General features: G+C 39.8%; 1 protein-coding gene across 2 annotated transcripts in view; it reads left to right on the forward strand.

Moving 5' to 3' along the window:
- The window catches only part of ANO10 (anoctamin 10), a 227,949-nt gene that overhangs the window by 113,459 nt on the left and 99,981 nt on the right, over positions 1–14,509 (forward strand). The window lies entirely within an intron of this gene.

Below are 14,509 nucleotides of genomic sequence, written 5' to 3' on the forward strand. Positions count from 1 at the left end.
ATAGACACCATCACAGCCAGAGCTGTAATCAGTTAGGTACCAATTACATTGCCCACCTGTTTCATAATTGGTATTTACATTTCTTAGTGGAGGGATTTCATGCTTTTTCCCTTGGTTCCTCTATGTTTTTTGTTTGTATTGATTTTTTTTGCACCTGCAGATCCCCAACACTTTGTTGTATCGTTATGTAACAAGACTCAAAGCTTCAGTACAAATGGCAGCCATACTCAGTTTTGCTAAAAAAAAAATCCCTTTACCTCAGCCGTAAAAACCGCCTCACTGGAGTGCAGTCTTTAATAGGATGCATGACTGGGCAGTGATGAGAACTTTCTGTACCTGACAGCACTGAAAATATCAAGCAGACTTAACTCTCAGAGCAGCCACAGCAGCCTACAGACTGAGGCCGGGTTACCCTGAAGCCTGTTAGAAATGAATCCTTTTTAGTTTCTTCGGAGATGATTTCATAGCCATGTGAGAAAATTAATTTTTTACGTCGTGGTACAGCTTACTTCCCTTTGCATAGTGCAGGCCTCTTTCTCCGGTCCCTTCGCATCACGTGGCTTAGCTGTGTCTGTCCCCAAGCTCTTCATTCACTGCTGCTTAAGCTTCTGACTGGTCTTGAAGGGAGCAGATAAACTTGCTTTGTGACTTGGGAGCCATCACATTTGGTCTCTGGGCCTACTCCCCCCTCCTCATCTACTGGGATGACTGTTTGCAGTGAACTATTTGGATTTCCCAAGAGGAAAGGAACTAGGCGATACAAAAAATAAGAATAAAAGTAAATGACCAAAATACAGCAGAAACATCCTTTTAAGGATCTGAGGGTATGTAAAGGTGTTTTTAACCACTAGAGGGAGCCCATACTGTTCTGACTTCTGAATCCTATACCGTTTATCAGTTTGATTTTTTTGGCTGTAGAAAAGGATACCTCCAGCCAGCGGTTTACACGTGTGTGATTTCAATGGTCTTCTTCAGTTTGCTTTTAAGAGGAAAAGGGAGATCACCAGATCAGAACCACTGTCTACGCTGATGTTCTTGTCCCCCTGTGCTCCATGTCACGGAACGTGATGCGGGTGAAGTAATTTGAGCGAGGACCCTGCACTGGCTCTTTGGCGAGGGTCCCTGGCTCTCCTCCGTCTTCCCCATAACACTCACTGTCATCTTCCACGCCCCCCTCCCCACCCCAGGCAGATGTAGTCATTCAGCAGACGGTCTGTCATGTGTAGACATTACACCGGCCTCTGGCCAATTGGAAGGTGAATAATACAACCATCTCTCTCATCAGGGTAGGAATCTTAGTCTTACGTGTTGTGTTATGGCCTCTTTCAACCTCTCCTCCCTTTGCTCTCCTCTGAGGAGCTTTGTCCTCGTGATTTCTCAGATATCCTTTACCTCTTCAAATTCTTTAGGTTCTCTATCTTTCCATCAATGGAGTTGTGTTTGTGTTTCATTGTCTGAGTGCGTGGAAAGGATTACTCAAAATACTTGTGTTAACATTCAAGTTACTAAAACCCGTGAATGTAAAAAAAACTGTTTCTTACACTCAACTTATAAAGCTTACTTTGTTTGTAAACCTAGTAAATTTTACACGAAATCATCCTCACTTTTATTTATATTTTGATTAATATTCAATAAACTTATAAATAAACGCATTAGGACTCCCTAAACTATTAACCCCAACACAAAATTAGTTAACATTTAAACTTAATTTGCAGGCTTCATGTGTCTGACTCAAACCTGTCAAAGCTTGACAAAGCATCCTTGGAATCTAACAAGCGGAATCTTCTGAGCGTCAGGCAACTCAGATAAAATACAGCTAACTCATAAAAGTAGTAGATTAGATTCTGTTAAGCATTTCAAACATGTTAAAAGAAGGACGCACAAAATGGCCCAGTAATTTTTAAAAATGTTGTTGCACCCTTATGATAGGACTTACCCAAAGTTGTTCTATCTGTTTCATCCCAGGTTCCTCACTCACCTGACAGGAACAGAATTACTATTTCTGCTGTAACCCATACAGCAGCTGAGGTTATAGATTTGGAGAGGCTGTACCAGGTCACAGGGCTGGGGATGCTTCCAGTTTTTCTACCAAAGCCACCGTTTATTGAACCCATCTCACAGGAATGGTCTTACAGTAGTAAGACTTCGTTCACCTTTTTTAAAAAAATGTTTGGAATTTATAAAATTTTATACTTCCTACCCCAGCGTATGAGTAAGTTCTTCACTGAGAAATTTGAGTTGATTCAGTTTGTTGTTCCCCTCCCCCCATAAGCCTTTTACCCACGCTTCACCTTTTACTTGTTTCTTTGGCCACCATTCTATATTGACCTATAGGAAGTCATATAGATCTGGAAGCTTATGTAAACCTTCATAGCTTATACCAATTCAGGATACATACACTGGAAAAGCTAAGATATTTATTGGGATAATTTCTGTAACGGGGGTGTATGTATGTGTACGTGTGTGCATGCCCATGTCTGTTCAGGGTTTAAAAGACAAATTCCATCTTCAGGTTAGTTACATCCAAGGGTGGTTTTGGTACCAATATCTGTTAAGTTATAGCTTAGGATAAAAGCTCAACAGATTATACCACCTCATTTCATTGATTCTAAGGGCACATTTTTTCACATTTTAATGTCTCTGAAATTGGCTGCCTTTTACAGTGGCTGTCATCAGGTGGATGCCATGAGATAGTTGCCATTGTCAGTACATGGGCAAATTGAATCTTACTGCCGGTAGTGTGATTTGGCAACTGTAACTTCTCATGGTTTCAGCCAAAAAGCTGTTAAGAACTCTTTGAAAAAGGGGCAGTGAGTCCTAGGTGGTGCTGAATACCTTACTAGTATAAAGAAAAACTTTAAAAATATATTTGTATCCAACAACTACTTTGCTGTCTTATTAGGGATGATTGGTTGTTCGTTGTATCTTGAGTTTATACTCAGATGATGTTTTCGCTCCTCTGCCAGTACTTACACTATTTATTTTATATCTTGTTGCATTAGCTAGGGCCTCCAAAACAATATTGAATAGTAAACATCTCTGTCTTAGTCTTGACTTAAATGGTAGTAGCCTAAGTATTTCACTGTTTAATGAGATGTTATAGGTTTGTAGTAATGACCTTGATCTTATTTAAGTATCTTTTTCTACTTCTGTTTTAGGTAGTTAGTTTACATGCTTGTTTTAGTTAGGAATGACTATTGAATTTTCCCAAATGATTTTTTAGCCCCTGTGTTTTATTGATATGGTTTTAATTTTTTTTACTTTAAGAAAACGTAAATGTAATAAATTATGTTGACAGCTTTCCTAATGGTGAGTGCATTTTTTTCTGCATTCTTGAAATAAACCCTGCTTGGTCATTTTATATTATTCAGTTAATTCACTGCTGCATTCCATTTACCAGTAATGTGTGTGTGTGTGTGTGTGTGTGTGTGTGTGTGTGTGTGTGTGTGTGTGTGTATATAGGACTTTGGCATCTCTATTTATAAGTGAATTTGGTCTTTTTTTAAAATCAGGTTTTAGTATTAAGTAGATTCTAGCTTCTTTGAATGAATTGGGGTAGCTTTTCATCCTTCTCCATGGTCTAGACTGGTTTGGGTACATAGCAAGTACCTGTTCTCTTATGATATCTACTGACCAGTGTTAGTAAAGTGTGGGGTTTTACCAGGCTTTTAATCTTTACCATTGTGATTTTAAAATATAACCTCATTGCTTTAAAGGATGATCTCTAAAATTCTTTTTTCCCTGTCTCTTCCAAACTGCCAGGATATGGGTTCTTTTAATGTTTTGCTTCTCATTTTGTTTGTGTCTACGGGAAAGTTTTAGAGTTTCAATAACTCTAAATAATTTCAGGCTGAATGCTTATTGCAAGAGGAGGGAACAAATGAAGGGAAGAGCTATATATATATATACCATCTAAAGCTTTTGCTGTTAGAGATGTGAGTAGATTTAGTAAGAAAAGGAGAACAGGGCTGGAAGTCAGAAGCCTGCTTCCAGCCCCAACTCCCTGAAAACTGGGTGACATTAAGCAAGCCTTCTCTGAGCTTCAAGCTGTTTTTTCCTCATCTATGTGTCATGCTGATAACTGCTTAATACAGGTGCCTTGAAGATCAGAAGAAGTAGTATTCAAGGGCTTCCAAATCCTTAAAGCACCGTATTGTTGCAGAAGGTACTTTATGGGATTATTCATTTTTATGTGGGATTATGATTAGCTATAATAGAAGACCTCTTCAGCAAAAGGAGATTTTTGTTTGTAAATGTTTAGGTAGTTGTTTATTTGTTGTAAGACAGTCTTTTTTGATGAGGACCACTAATGACCATGAGAGAATAAAAACAGGTTTTAAATTTTATTAAGTAATCTCAATTTTTAAAGATGTTACATTACGCCAATGAGCCAGGCCCAGTAACACTTTAATTTCCTGGCGCCATTAGCAACATTAAGAAAGTGAAAAAAACACTAGCTCATTAATTTTGGGGGTGTCACTATACTTTTCTTGTCCTCATAGAGAGAGAAAGACTTTTTCGCTGACCTTTATTTAGTCACTCGGAAGTAGATACCCCCTTTTTTTTTTGGTAGCAAAATGCTTCTTTAGCACACACACACAAATAATTTTCTCTAGCGTGTACTTAGAATATTAGCTAATTGAATCACCACATGTTTTGAGCGCCTGAAATGAAAATTATTGAAGAATTCGTCCTGTCAGCCTGTGTGCTCTCCACAGCATTACTGTGAAAACCTGCTGCTTCCTCTTTCACCCTTGGTGTCTTTAGTGGTCCACACACCAGGTCCCTACTCAGCAGTGCGATACGCTGCAGACACGGAAAGTCCAAATACGTGGCCAGCTGGTCATGCCGTTGGGGGAGAGTGCAGTCCTTTGTCTGTAATCAAGCATGGACGACATTGGCTTATGAGTCCGCCGAGCGGTGCAAGGTGCCAGGGCATTGATGTTAGTCGTTCGTGTCTGTTGCGTGGTTGGCAACCAGGCCAAGTGCTGAGTGTCGCTCCAGGGTGCATCCACAGGGGCTGTTAACGCGAGTCTAGTGTGGCTGCTTCTTCAGTGAAGTGCGAATGAAAAGAACAAAACCTGTCACCTGAAGGACAAGTTGTAAGATCCCCCAAACACTGTAAAAATATATGGTTACTAAGCTCACTGAGAAAAAGGCCTAGGGCCTGGAAGCAGACCTTTTTCACTCTGGCTCGAGTCACTTAGGAGAACATTCTTTCCACTACCAATGAACAAACAAAGACAAAGAAGAGAATGAATTTTTTCCCTAAAGAGCGATCGTCTTGTTGGATTTCTGCTTTATGGCATTTGGTGCTGCTCACTCATCCGCGTGCAGAGCACAGGAAGCTCAGAGCATACAATCATTTGTTCCTAAGAGAAGATGTAATTAAATAATTCTTGAACATGGCCCCAAATTGAATCTCTTAAGGCATAAATTCAATAAACAGTCTCTTTCCCTAATGTCGGTGTCCTATTTATTGGATTGCCTGTCCATTACCCATTTCTTCTGGAAGCTGGCCTCCCTGGTCCCTGACTCAGTGGGTGCAGCCAGGGCTCCTGGTGGGAGCTGGGCCCCCGCCCCCGCCCTGTTCCCTGCCCAGTGGTGAGCTTGTGAACACCCAGCCCAGGCTCCTCTGTACGACCTTCCTTGGAGGGCTTGGAATGGCCAGCGAGGGGTGCCCGGCTTCGTCTGGCTGCTCTCCTGGCTAGGGGAGTTAACTCAGGAACTGTTGTTCTTGGCCGTTTGGGTTGCACATTTGGGGAAGCAGAGAGGGCCCCTCAGGAGGCAGAGAGCGGCCAGAAGTAGGAACTCAGAAAAGGAGAGACTCAGGGGCCAGGGCTGGTTGTTAGCATGTTCATCTGAGTGTGTTGTCCACTGAGATGCCCATTCCAGAGGGCGGGGCTGTCCTGGGAGCAGTTCCTGGAGCGGAGTTGTTCATGAAGTAGCTGGTTTCACGCTGGGGGCAGGTGGCATACGTCGGATGACTGTTCTCGTGCTTCTAGCCCTGAGTTACCGTGGTTCTCTACAGGCACAAATTGTGTCTGCCTTAGTACTTGCTATAACTTAAAAACTAGATTTTACACATTTTTCTGCTTATAATCGACCACACGCTCAGTTTCCTTTTCTAATTGTACTTTATTTTTGAAAGTAGCACATACTCATAATTTAAAAACCTGAATATTCTCTTGAGAAGTAATAACAAAATAACAGGTCACTTCCCCTTTCTGATTTCCTAGAGTCAGTGACTTAGCATTTTCACCCTTTCTTCTGCTGGTTACCTGTACATTTCCAAATAGCCTGTTTCTAGTGTTACTGACTCCCTGCTGTGTAACATAAATGCTTTTACACCCACCACATACTTCTTTTTTTTTTAATTTAATTTTATTTTTTTATACAGCAGGTCCTTATTAGTCATCAGTTTTATACACATCAGTGTATACATGTCAATCCCAATCGCCCAATTCATCACACCACCACCACCACCACCCCGGAGCTTTCCCCACTTGCTGTCCATACGTTTGTTCTCTACATCTGTGTCTCAGCTTCTATCCTGCAAACTGGTTCATCTGTACCATCTTTCTAGGTTCCACGTACATGCGTTAATATACGATATTTGTTTTTCTCTTTCTGACTTATTTCTGCTATCAGATGTTTAGCATGCAAGAGCTCTTCTTTGTTCTCTGAGTGTTTCCGCCCCCTTTTAAAACTAATATCCTGTATTTCTTTTCATGAATGCAGTGTCATCTCTCTGAAGTTTTTTTCTGTTCCCTGCCTGGTCTCTGTCTCCTGCTCCCCCCTTTCAGTGTAGTGGCATTTTCCCTGGTATGGTCTCTGGAGACGAAGTCTCTTGCCTTTCACTGGGCTGGAGGCCTGGCTCTCAAGGCTGGGAGAGAGGGGCCAGCGGGGAGGCTCCTGTCCTCCTCCTGTCCTCCTTCAGCTGGCCCTTCAGAGGTCCCAGAGCCCTGTCTCCCATACTTCACTTGGGTGTGGGCACTGTGGATGGTCATTTTAGTGAGATTTTTGAAGGAGAGGAGAGTAGAAATAAAAGTTCATCTGTTTATTCCAGAAGGCTCTCAAATCCCAGTATTAGATTTTGATTTTAACCATTTGGTAATTAGCTTTTCTCGTACATAGTCTATTTAATACTGTTACTTAGAAACGCCTGCAACCATTGACTCCCCACCCGTCAAGCTCTCTTCGGGTCAGACGTACCAACCCCATTTTACTAAAGGTCATTACTTCTGTGGTTCTTTCCTTATCATTGAGCCCTAGGAATTTGTTAATTTTGGCTACATTCTTGAGTTTTAGATTGGTCAACTTCTGAATTAATTAGCATCAACATTTAATATTTATTTCTACCTTTACCTACTTGAAGAAGAAAGTAACAACAAAGTTAAAAATATGAGTAGGATAATGAGGTTAAGAAACTTTGATAGACTATCTGGGATGAAAGGGACAGTATGTTCTTACTTATCCACAGCAGACGAAATATTTAATACAGTCGGGCTTTAAATCTTGCCCTTAATTTCTCCTGTCAACTGAATTAAAAAAGGAAAGGTAGTACATCTTTTTTTGTTATTAAGCAAAAGAAAGCATAGAAATTCTTGAGACAGTTAAAAAAAAAATTAAACTCAAAGATGGTAATGCATGGTAAGCACTGTTTTGAAGCGTTAACTTAAAAAGCAATTACTGCTTCCCCAGAGACTGGCTGTGGTGAAGTAGCTTCAGGACGTTCCCACCCTCACCCACCTGTGCCTGTGCTGTGCAGGTTGGCTGTCACCTGCCAAAGTCAAAGGCTTCTGTCCAAGTGGAAGTGATTCTTCTCCTTTTTGTGCTCGTAACCAGCAGCAGGCACCCTCTGTGTTGAGATTATACTTTGTCCAAACACTGAGGCCACGTCAACCCATCTTCCTGGGTGCTTTGCACATGATCACACCCCAAGTTTGTCTGACAGTCAGGGAGCTGTAAGGACATTACCGATGAGGGGTGCTTTGCCATCAGACCATGCCGGCCTGCTCTGAGCTTACCACAAATACAGTGTTGTGGTCCAGCATCTGGAGGAAGCATTTGAGCCTTGGATCTGTGTTGAGATTGTTTCATTTGATTCATGAGTAACTTGTACGTGATGATATGGTGCTCTAACACAAAAAATAACCATCAGCTGGTCTTAACTTTGTTCTTAGTAAGATGAACTGGAGGGTCCTAGTGGGTGGATCATGTCCTGTTTCATTTTCTATCCCTACCTCCTAGGAAAGTGCCTGGTATATGGTAGATGCTTAATAAATGTTTGTTGAATAAATAATTTATAAGTTTTTTCCATATTCATAAATACAAAGGAAAACATACTACATCTTTTCTGCATATCTGGATAAATCTTAGCCAGTACAATGCTTTTGATATGCCAGCTTTCTTAACAGTTTGTAATACCCTCTCTTCTCAATGGCATGTAATAGGTTGAGTCACCAATTTTAATTTGAGGGATAATGAAGGATTTCTCTATTTCCAGAACAGATGAATACAGGACTTGTCTCTAGGGAGAGCAGTGTAGGATGGGGGTAGGAGACAGGTCAGGAATGGATGGAAGATCTCCTTCTCAGCGTACCCTTTGTCTATTTTAAAAATCACGTGTACACATTACTTTCTCAAATGAAAAAAAATCTGACCCATGCTAAAAGAAAAAGAGTGCTATTATTTGTGCCTAAGCTGAGGAGAATGTACTTACCCTGCTAATTACATAAATAGTTGGGCAACAACTGTGTAGCTCGCCTTTCAGAGCATACCCAGTTGTCCTGGGGACTGGAAGGTTTATCAAGGAGACTCTTTTTTTATAGATTGTTCAGTCAGTTGGTTATTATAACATAGTGAAACTCTTGGCTTTTCTCTGGGAAAGACCCCACGATCTGCCCACTCAGGAGATCTGCCTCTTGAGTAGACCAGGGAAACTACTTACCAATCAGAAAACGGGTTGCCATCTTCTATTTCTTCTTCCAAAACCCATAGTGTCGTCATCCATGTATTCAGAGCTAGACTTTTTTTAACAGTTAATCTTAGGTTACCTTATCATTTTAGTGTTTATTAGTGGTACAGTTGGCTTATACACATTTCCACAAAGCGATCTAACTCAGGATTTCCTGATAAGATGGTGAGGTAAGGGGAGAAGATTACAAAGAAAAAGAAAAGTCAGGGGAAAACTCCACTGGTACAGAAACAGTGAGCTAGTAGGGAAGTGGTGCCCACCGCATCCCACGAGCACTGATGAATTTTCACCTGCCGTAACACGTGAAGGAAGGAAGGACAGATCAGCTACAGGAAGACACCAAGAACCAATCTGTGACTTCCCTTCCTGAGAAAGTTGGTGCACTGTCATGAGAATTAACTTTCACAAATTCTAGCAGACCACTACAAACCCTAGTAACTGGAGAGACAAGAGCTGGCCTAGGAGAAGCAGGGGCCATTTCTACCCCAGGATTCAGTTAACATTCGGAGACTTGGCACAAGGATACTGCCATGATAAACCAAAGCTTAGGGACAGCCGTCAGGTCTACCAACAGTTATTTAGTTATTTTATGAAGCTTTCTTTTGTCCCCACCCCCTTTTTTTTTCATCCGTGCTGCGCAGCATTCAGGTTCTTAGTTCCCCGACCAGGGATCGAACCTGTGTCCCCCTGCAATGGAAGTGCGAAGTCCTAACCACTGGACTGCCAGGGAATTCCCTCCTTTTGGTTCTTAATTAAATGTGATTTAAGTACATGACAATTTCAGGGAAAAAGTAGATAAGCTAAAAGAAAAATACATCACTCAAATCTAATACCAGAGAAGACCAGTTAACAAAATAAAATAACAGTGAATAAACAGCGTATCAAAACATGTGATTTTAAGGTAAGTCAGGTAGAATAAATGGTGAAATAATGGTCATGAACATTTTTGGAGAAAATAATGCAGTGGAAGGGGTTTTTCCTTTCATATGTTATAAAGCTACAGTCACTAAAAAATCATGGTACTGACACCAGAGTAAATAGACAAATAAGTGGGACAGAATAGAAAGTCCAGGAGCTGTCAAAGTGTAGATATACACAATTTTGGTATATGTTATGGTAGGTATTTCTTGTCAGAAGAAAAAGATGAACTGGTTATTGAATGGTGGTGGGACAACTAGCTAGCCATTTAGGGGGGATAGTTAAAGTTAAATCCCCTCTTTTAATTATATATTAGATGTAAATTCAGTAAAATTAAGGATATAAATATAAAGGTGAAACCAATTAAAGTACTAGAAAGAATTATAGGTGAATATTTAGCTGATCTTTGAATGGGGAACCCTTTTACTATAAGAATGACACCAAAGGAAGAAACTATGAAAGACTCACAAGTCCTTCACAATGTTGAATGTAAGGTTCAAGACCGAAAAGGAGCTATTTGTCCAACATTAGACAGTTGATTAAATGTTGGCCTCTCCTATGGTATACCTTGCCTCTATGAAAATAAAACTGTATATAAAGCTTTATTATTGGGAAGAGGGCCATGATATAATGCTAAGTGAAAAACTTATAAATGTGTGTATTTACATGTATGCATTTCTATAGGAAAAGGCCTGGATGGTTCTAATCCAAATGTTACTAGCAATATTTTTTCTTTGGCTGTTAAGATCTGGGTATTTCTTTCCCTTTGAATTTTCTGTGTCTTCTTTCCTTTTTGTAAAGTTGTGATTATATGTTTAATTAATTTAGTTTAAAACCAAGAGGACAAAAAAGTTTTACAAAATAATTGGTGATAATAAAATTGGAGAGAAAAATGGAGATTTAAACTACCCTCTCGGCTAGACTAGATAGATTTCTTAGAAGGATTTTGGGTATCATCTGTTTCATTGCATAATAACTGCATTGCATTATATGGCAACTTGAATCTCTAAATAACTAAGTAAATGCAAATTAGTTTAAGCATAAAAGCCAAACGTATATATTGCTTCTAAAATAACTCTAAAAGATTGTATTTTTAAATGGTGATTTCTCTTATAGTTGATACTTGATTTCTATGTACATTCATTGCCTTTAACCAGTCTTTGTTTTGTTTAGTTTCCCTGAATTAAGAAGCAAAGAGCTGTATTAACATACAGAGGTATTGCAGTGCACCAAAATTCGTGAATGTGCCTCTGAATGAAAGCTTTGGTGTAGGCAACTTAAAATGTCTTTAAGTCAAAACGGTAATCAGGGAGAGATTGTTTTGGCTCATAGTCTACCAAGAAGCTTTCAGCTGCCAACAAGAAAGCGCCTCATTTCTGGAGAAATGTTGCCCCTTCTGCTTTGAGTCCTCCGATAGTTTATTGACTTGGAGGAACAGTATTGTTTTTGGATAATTGAGTCTGGTAGATTCTTTTGAGCCCACCAGCTTTCTCTCTTGAGCCATTGTGTTGACAATCTTCCATTAAGAAAAAGGAAGAGATTAGAAAAAAGAGAGCGCAGATTTTCTCTGTACTGAAACCTCCCCCTACTCTTTAATCCCTGGTAACCACTGATCTGTTCTTCTCTACAGTTTTGCCTTTTCCAGAATACCTTATGAATGGAGTCATATAGTATATAGCCTTTTGAGTCTGTTTTCGTTCTCTTAGCATAATGTATTTGAGATTCATCCATGTTATTGCACTTACTAATAGTTCCTTCGTGTCGCTGACTAGTATACCATTGTGTAGGTGTACCACAGTTGGTTTGTTTCTTTGGTAGAAGAGGGAGATTTTGATTGTTTTCAGTCTTTGCTGTTTTGGACAGAGCTACTATAAGCATTTGACTAGAGTGTTTTGTATGAAACAGGTTTTCATTTGACTTCGGAGTGGGAATGCTGTGTGATATGTTAAGGGAATGTTTGAATTTGTTGAAATGTTGAAATGTTTGAAATTGTTGTCAAATTGTCAGTTGTTTTCCACAATGGCTGTAACATTTTGCATTCTCACCAGGATTGTGTGAGTTCCAGTTGTTCCACATCCTTGTCAGCACTTGGTATTGCTAGTTTTTTTTCTCTTATCCATTGTAATAAGTGTGTTGTGGTGTCTGCCCTTGTGTTTCTCTAGTGACTAATGATGTCAAACATGTTTTCAGGTGTTTGTGATCACATATTTTCTTTGATGAAGTGCCCATGACATTGACTTATGAAGCATCTAGGTCAGTTTTCCTATAGACCGTTCCACAATGTGGATCTGTTCCTTAAGGTACATATTTTTCTCTTTCTTCTTTCCTCCTTCCCTCCCTCTCTCCCTTCCTTCCTTTCCTAAAAACTGGTTCCTCCGTTCTTATATTGGAAATTAGATCTAGAGACTTGATTAGATTAAGTTTAAACAATTTTGCTGAGACTATTTCATGAATGATGTATATGTGAAGGATTTTAAAAAAAGGAATTGGAGCAGATTCAAAGCCACACCTTGATGCTGTCACTCACTGCATTGCAGCAGCTTCCCTAAGGGTGAGAAGAGCTAGAATGATGTCCTTGACTATGTAAGAGGCACAAAGGAGATCAAACACAAGTGGAAAGTTTGGATGTCAATCCAGAGGGAGCAGAGGAGGGTATGGGTCCGGGCAGGTAGTGGGAAGAAGTGGTGATGGGAGCTCACACATGTTCTCTTCTGAAAGCTTCTGTTCTCTCCATGAAATTGCAAGGTCAGTGCTGAAAATGAGGAAGTAGAGAGAGGTGTTAGATGTTTGAAGAGAGAGGAGAAAGTGTAGAATCGAAGAGAGAGGAGAAAGTGTAGAATCAAATAGGAGAGTGGGAGATTGAATGGACCAGGGAAAAATACAAACGCCAGGCCCTTAAGAGCCCTCTTGAGAGCATGAGTTTGAAGCGGGGTCAGTTGAAGTTGTGAAGTTGTGTTTCTTCCTCCAGCCATTGTTGTAAGCATGTTAATAATTAGAGCCGTTCCAGTTAATCGTGGGCTTTCACTTTTGGCGATTTTATCAAAATGTGGGAGTACCCATGGAGTGTATCAGTAAAACTGGTTACAGTGTAGAATTTTGACATCCTTGATGTTCAGGCAGGTGGCCTGAACACCCATCCTCTGCAGGAGACGGGCATTAAGAGGTTTCAGATCAAGAGCAGAAAATCTAGAAATCTAGACTTGCAAGGAATATTCCATTTCCTAAGCGTAGAATTTTGAAAGTTTGAAACTTAGTACTCCCAAAATAGACATTTTATGGTAAGTAAAGAAAAAAATAAGGGTTTTATTTATACTTGATTTTTTTCCCTTAATATTGCTTTTTGAATTGGATATGCTTTTTCTGTTAGTTAAACCTGGGATTGAATGTTTTATGGTACTTTAAATAGGTTTCCAACTGTGGGAAAGTGTTTTCTGAACATTTTCTGGGCCATTACAGCAGTGTTATGTAAGAGTGGAAATCATTATAACAAGTTGCATGGTGAACCATGTGCAGACATGCCAGGTGCTCTGGGGCTGATCTCTCCCTGGTCTTTGCTGCTCCCTGTGCTCAGTCACTCTGGGTCCTGCAGAAGAACCTGCCATTCCTCCAGGGCATTTCCTGTTGGAGGAAAGTCTTTGGGTTAGAAACGGTTCCTTCATCCATCCTTTCAGCGTTTCTCAGGGGCCCGTGTGCCCACGCTGTGCTGCACGCTGGGCATACAGCGGTGACTGAAACAGTTGTGGGAATTATGAAATTAACTTGTACAGTAGAATAGACCAGTGTGGAATCCTTTAGAATTATCTGCCCATCCAGCATAGTGCCCACAGCTAATTCTTTAAGCAGTGATATTACAAAATGTATATGAGAAGGTGCTGCTAAAAATTATAAGACATCATAGCCAAGGCAGGAAAGTAATTAATTTTGCTCTGAAGTAAACAGCTTGTGGAGTGAAAAGATTTATAATTAAAACTTAAAATATGACCCAAAATACTTACATTACACTTCCTCAGGCAACTCAAAAGAATACCTGTGTTTAATGCTAAGAAGTCCATCACTATGATGAAAGTTAATTAAAGTGTCAGTGTCTTCCCATGTAGTTTCATAGCTGTATATTGATGGAAGACTCTAAATTCCTCTGTACCTTTACAGTTTTGTTTGTGCATATCTCAATCTGACGTTAATTATCAATTACTAATATTGCAGATAAAATTAGAAGAGTTAAGGATTCTCTGCATCATTTTGTTATGTAGTATTTTAAATTAATTTTATTGAGGTACAATTTGCATACAATAAAATGCACCCATTTTAAATGTTCAGTTTGATTGGGTCTTGACAATTGTATACACCCGTGTAAGTACCACCACAAAAAGATGTAGACTATTTCCATCACTCCAGAAAGTTCCTTCCTTTCCCTCTGCATTTAGTCCCTCGTACTCCCTATCAAAGATTATCATTGAAGTGCTTTCTATCACTATAAATTGAGTTGTCTTTTCTATTCATATAAATGGAATAACACAGTGAATACTCTTTGTGTCTGGCTTTTCAAATTCAGCATAATGCTTTTGAGATTCTTCCATGTCGTTGTGTATAGTGTCTTTCTTTCTATGCTGA

Source organism: Neophocaena asiaeorientalis, unplaced genomic scaffold (genome assembly GCF_003031525.2).
Source record: "Neophocaena asiaeorientalis asiaeorientalis breed wild unplaced genomic scaffold, Neophocaena_asiaeorientalis_V1.1 scaffold265, whole genome shotgun sequence".
Classification (NCBI taxonomy): domain Eukaryota; kingdom Metazoa; phylum Chordata; class Mammalia; order Artiodactyla; family Phocoenidae; genus Neophocaena; species Neophocaena asiaeorientalis.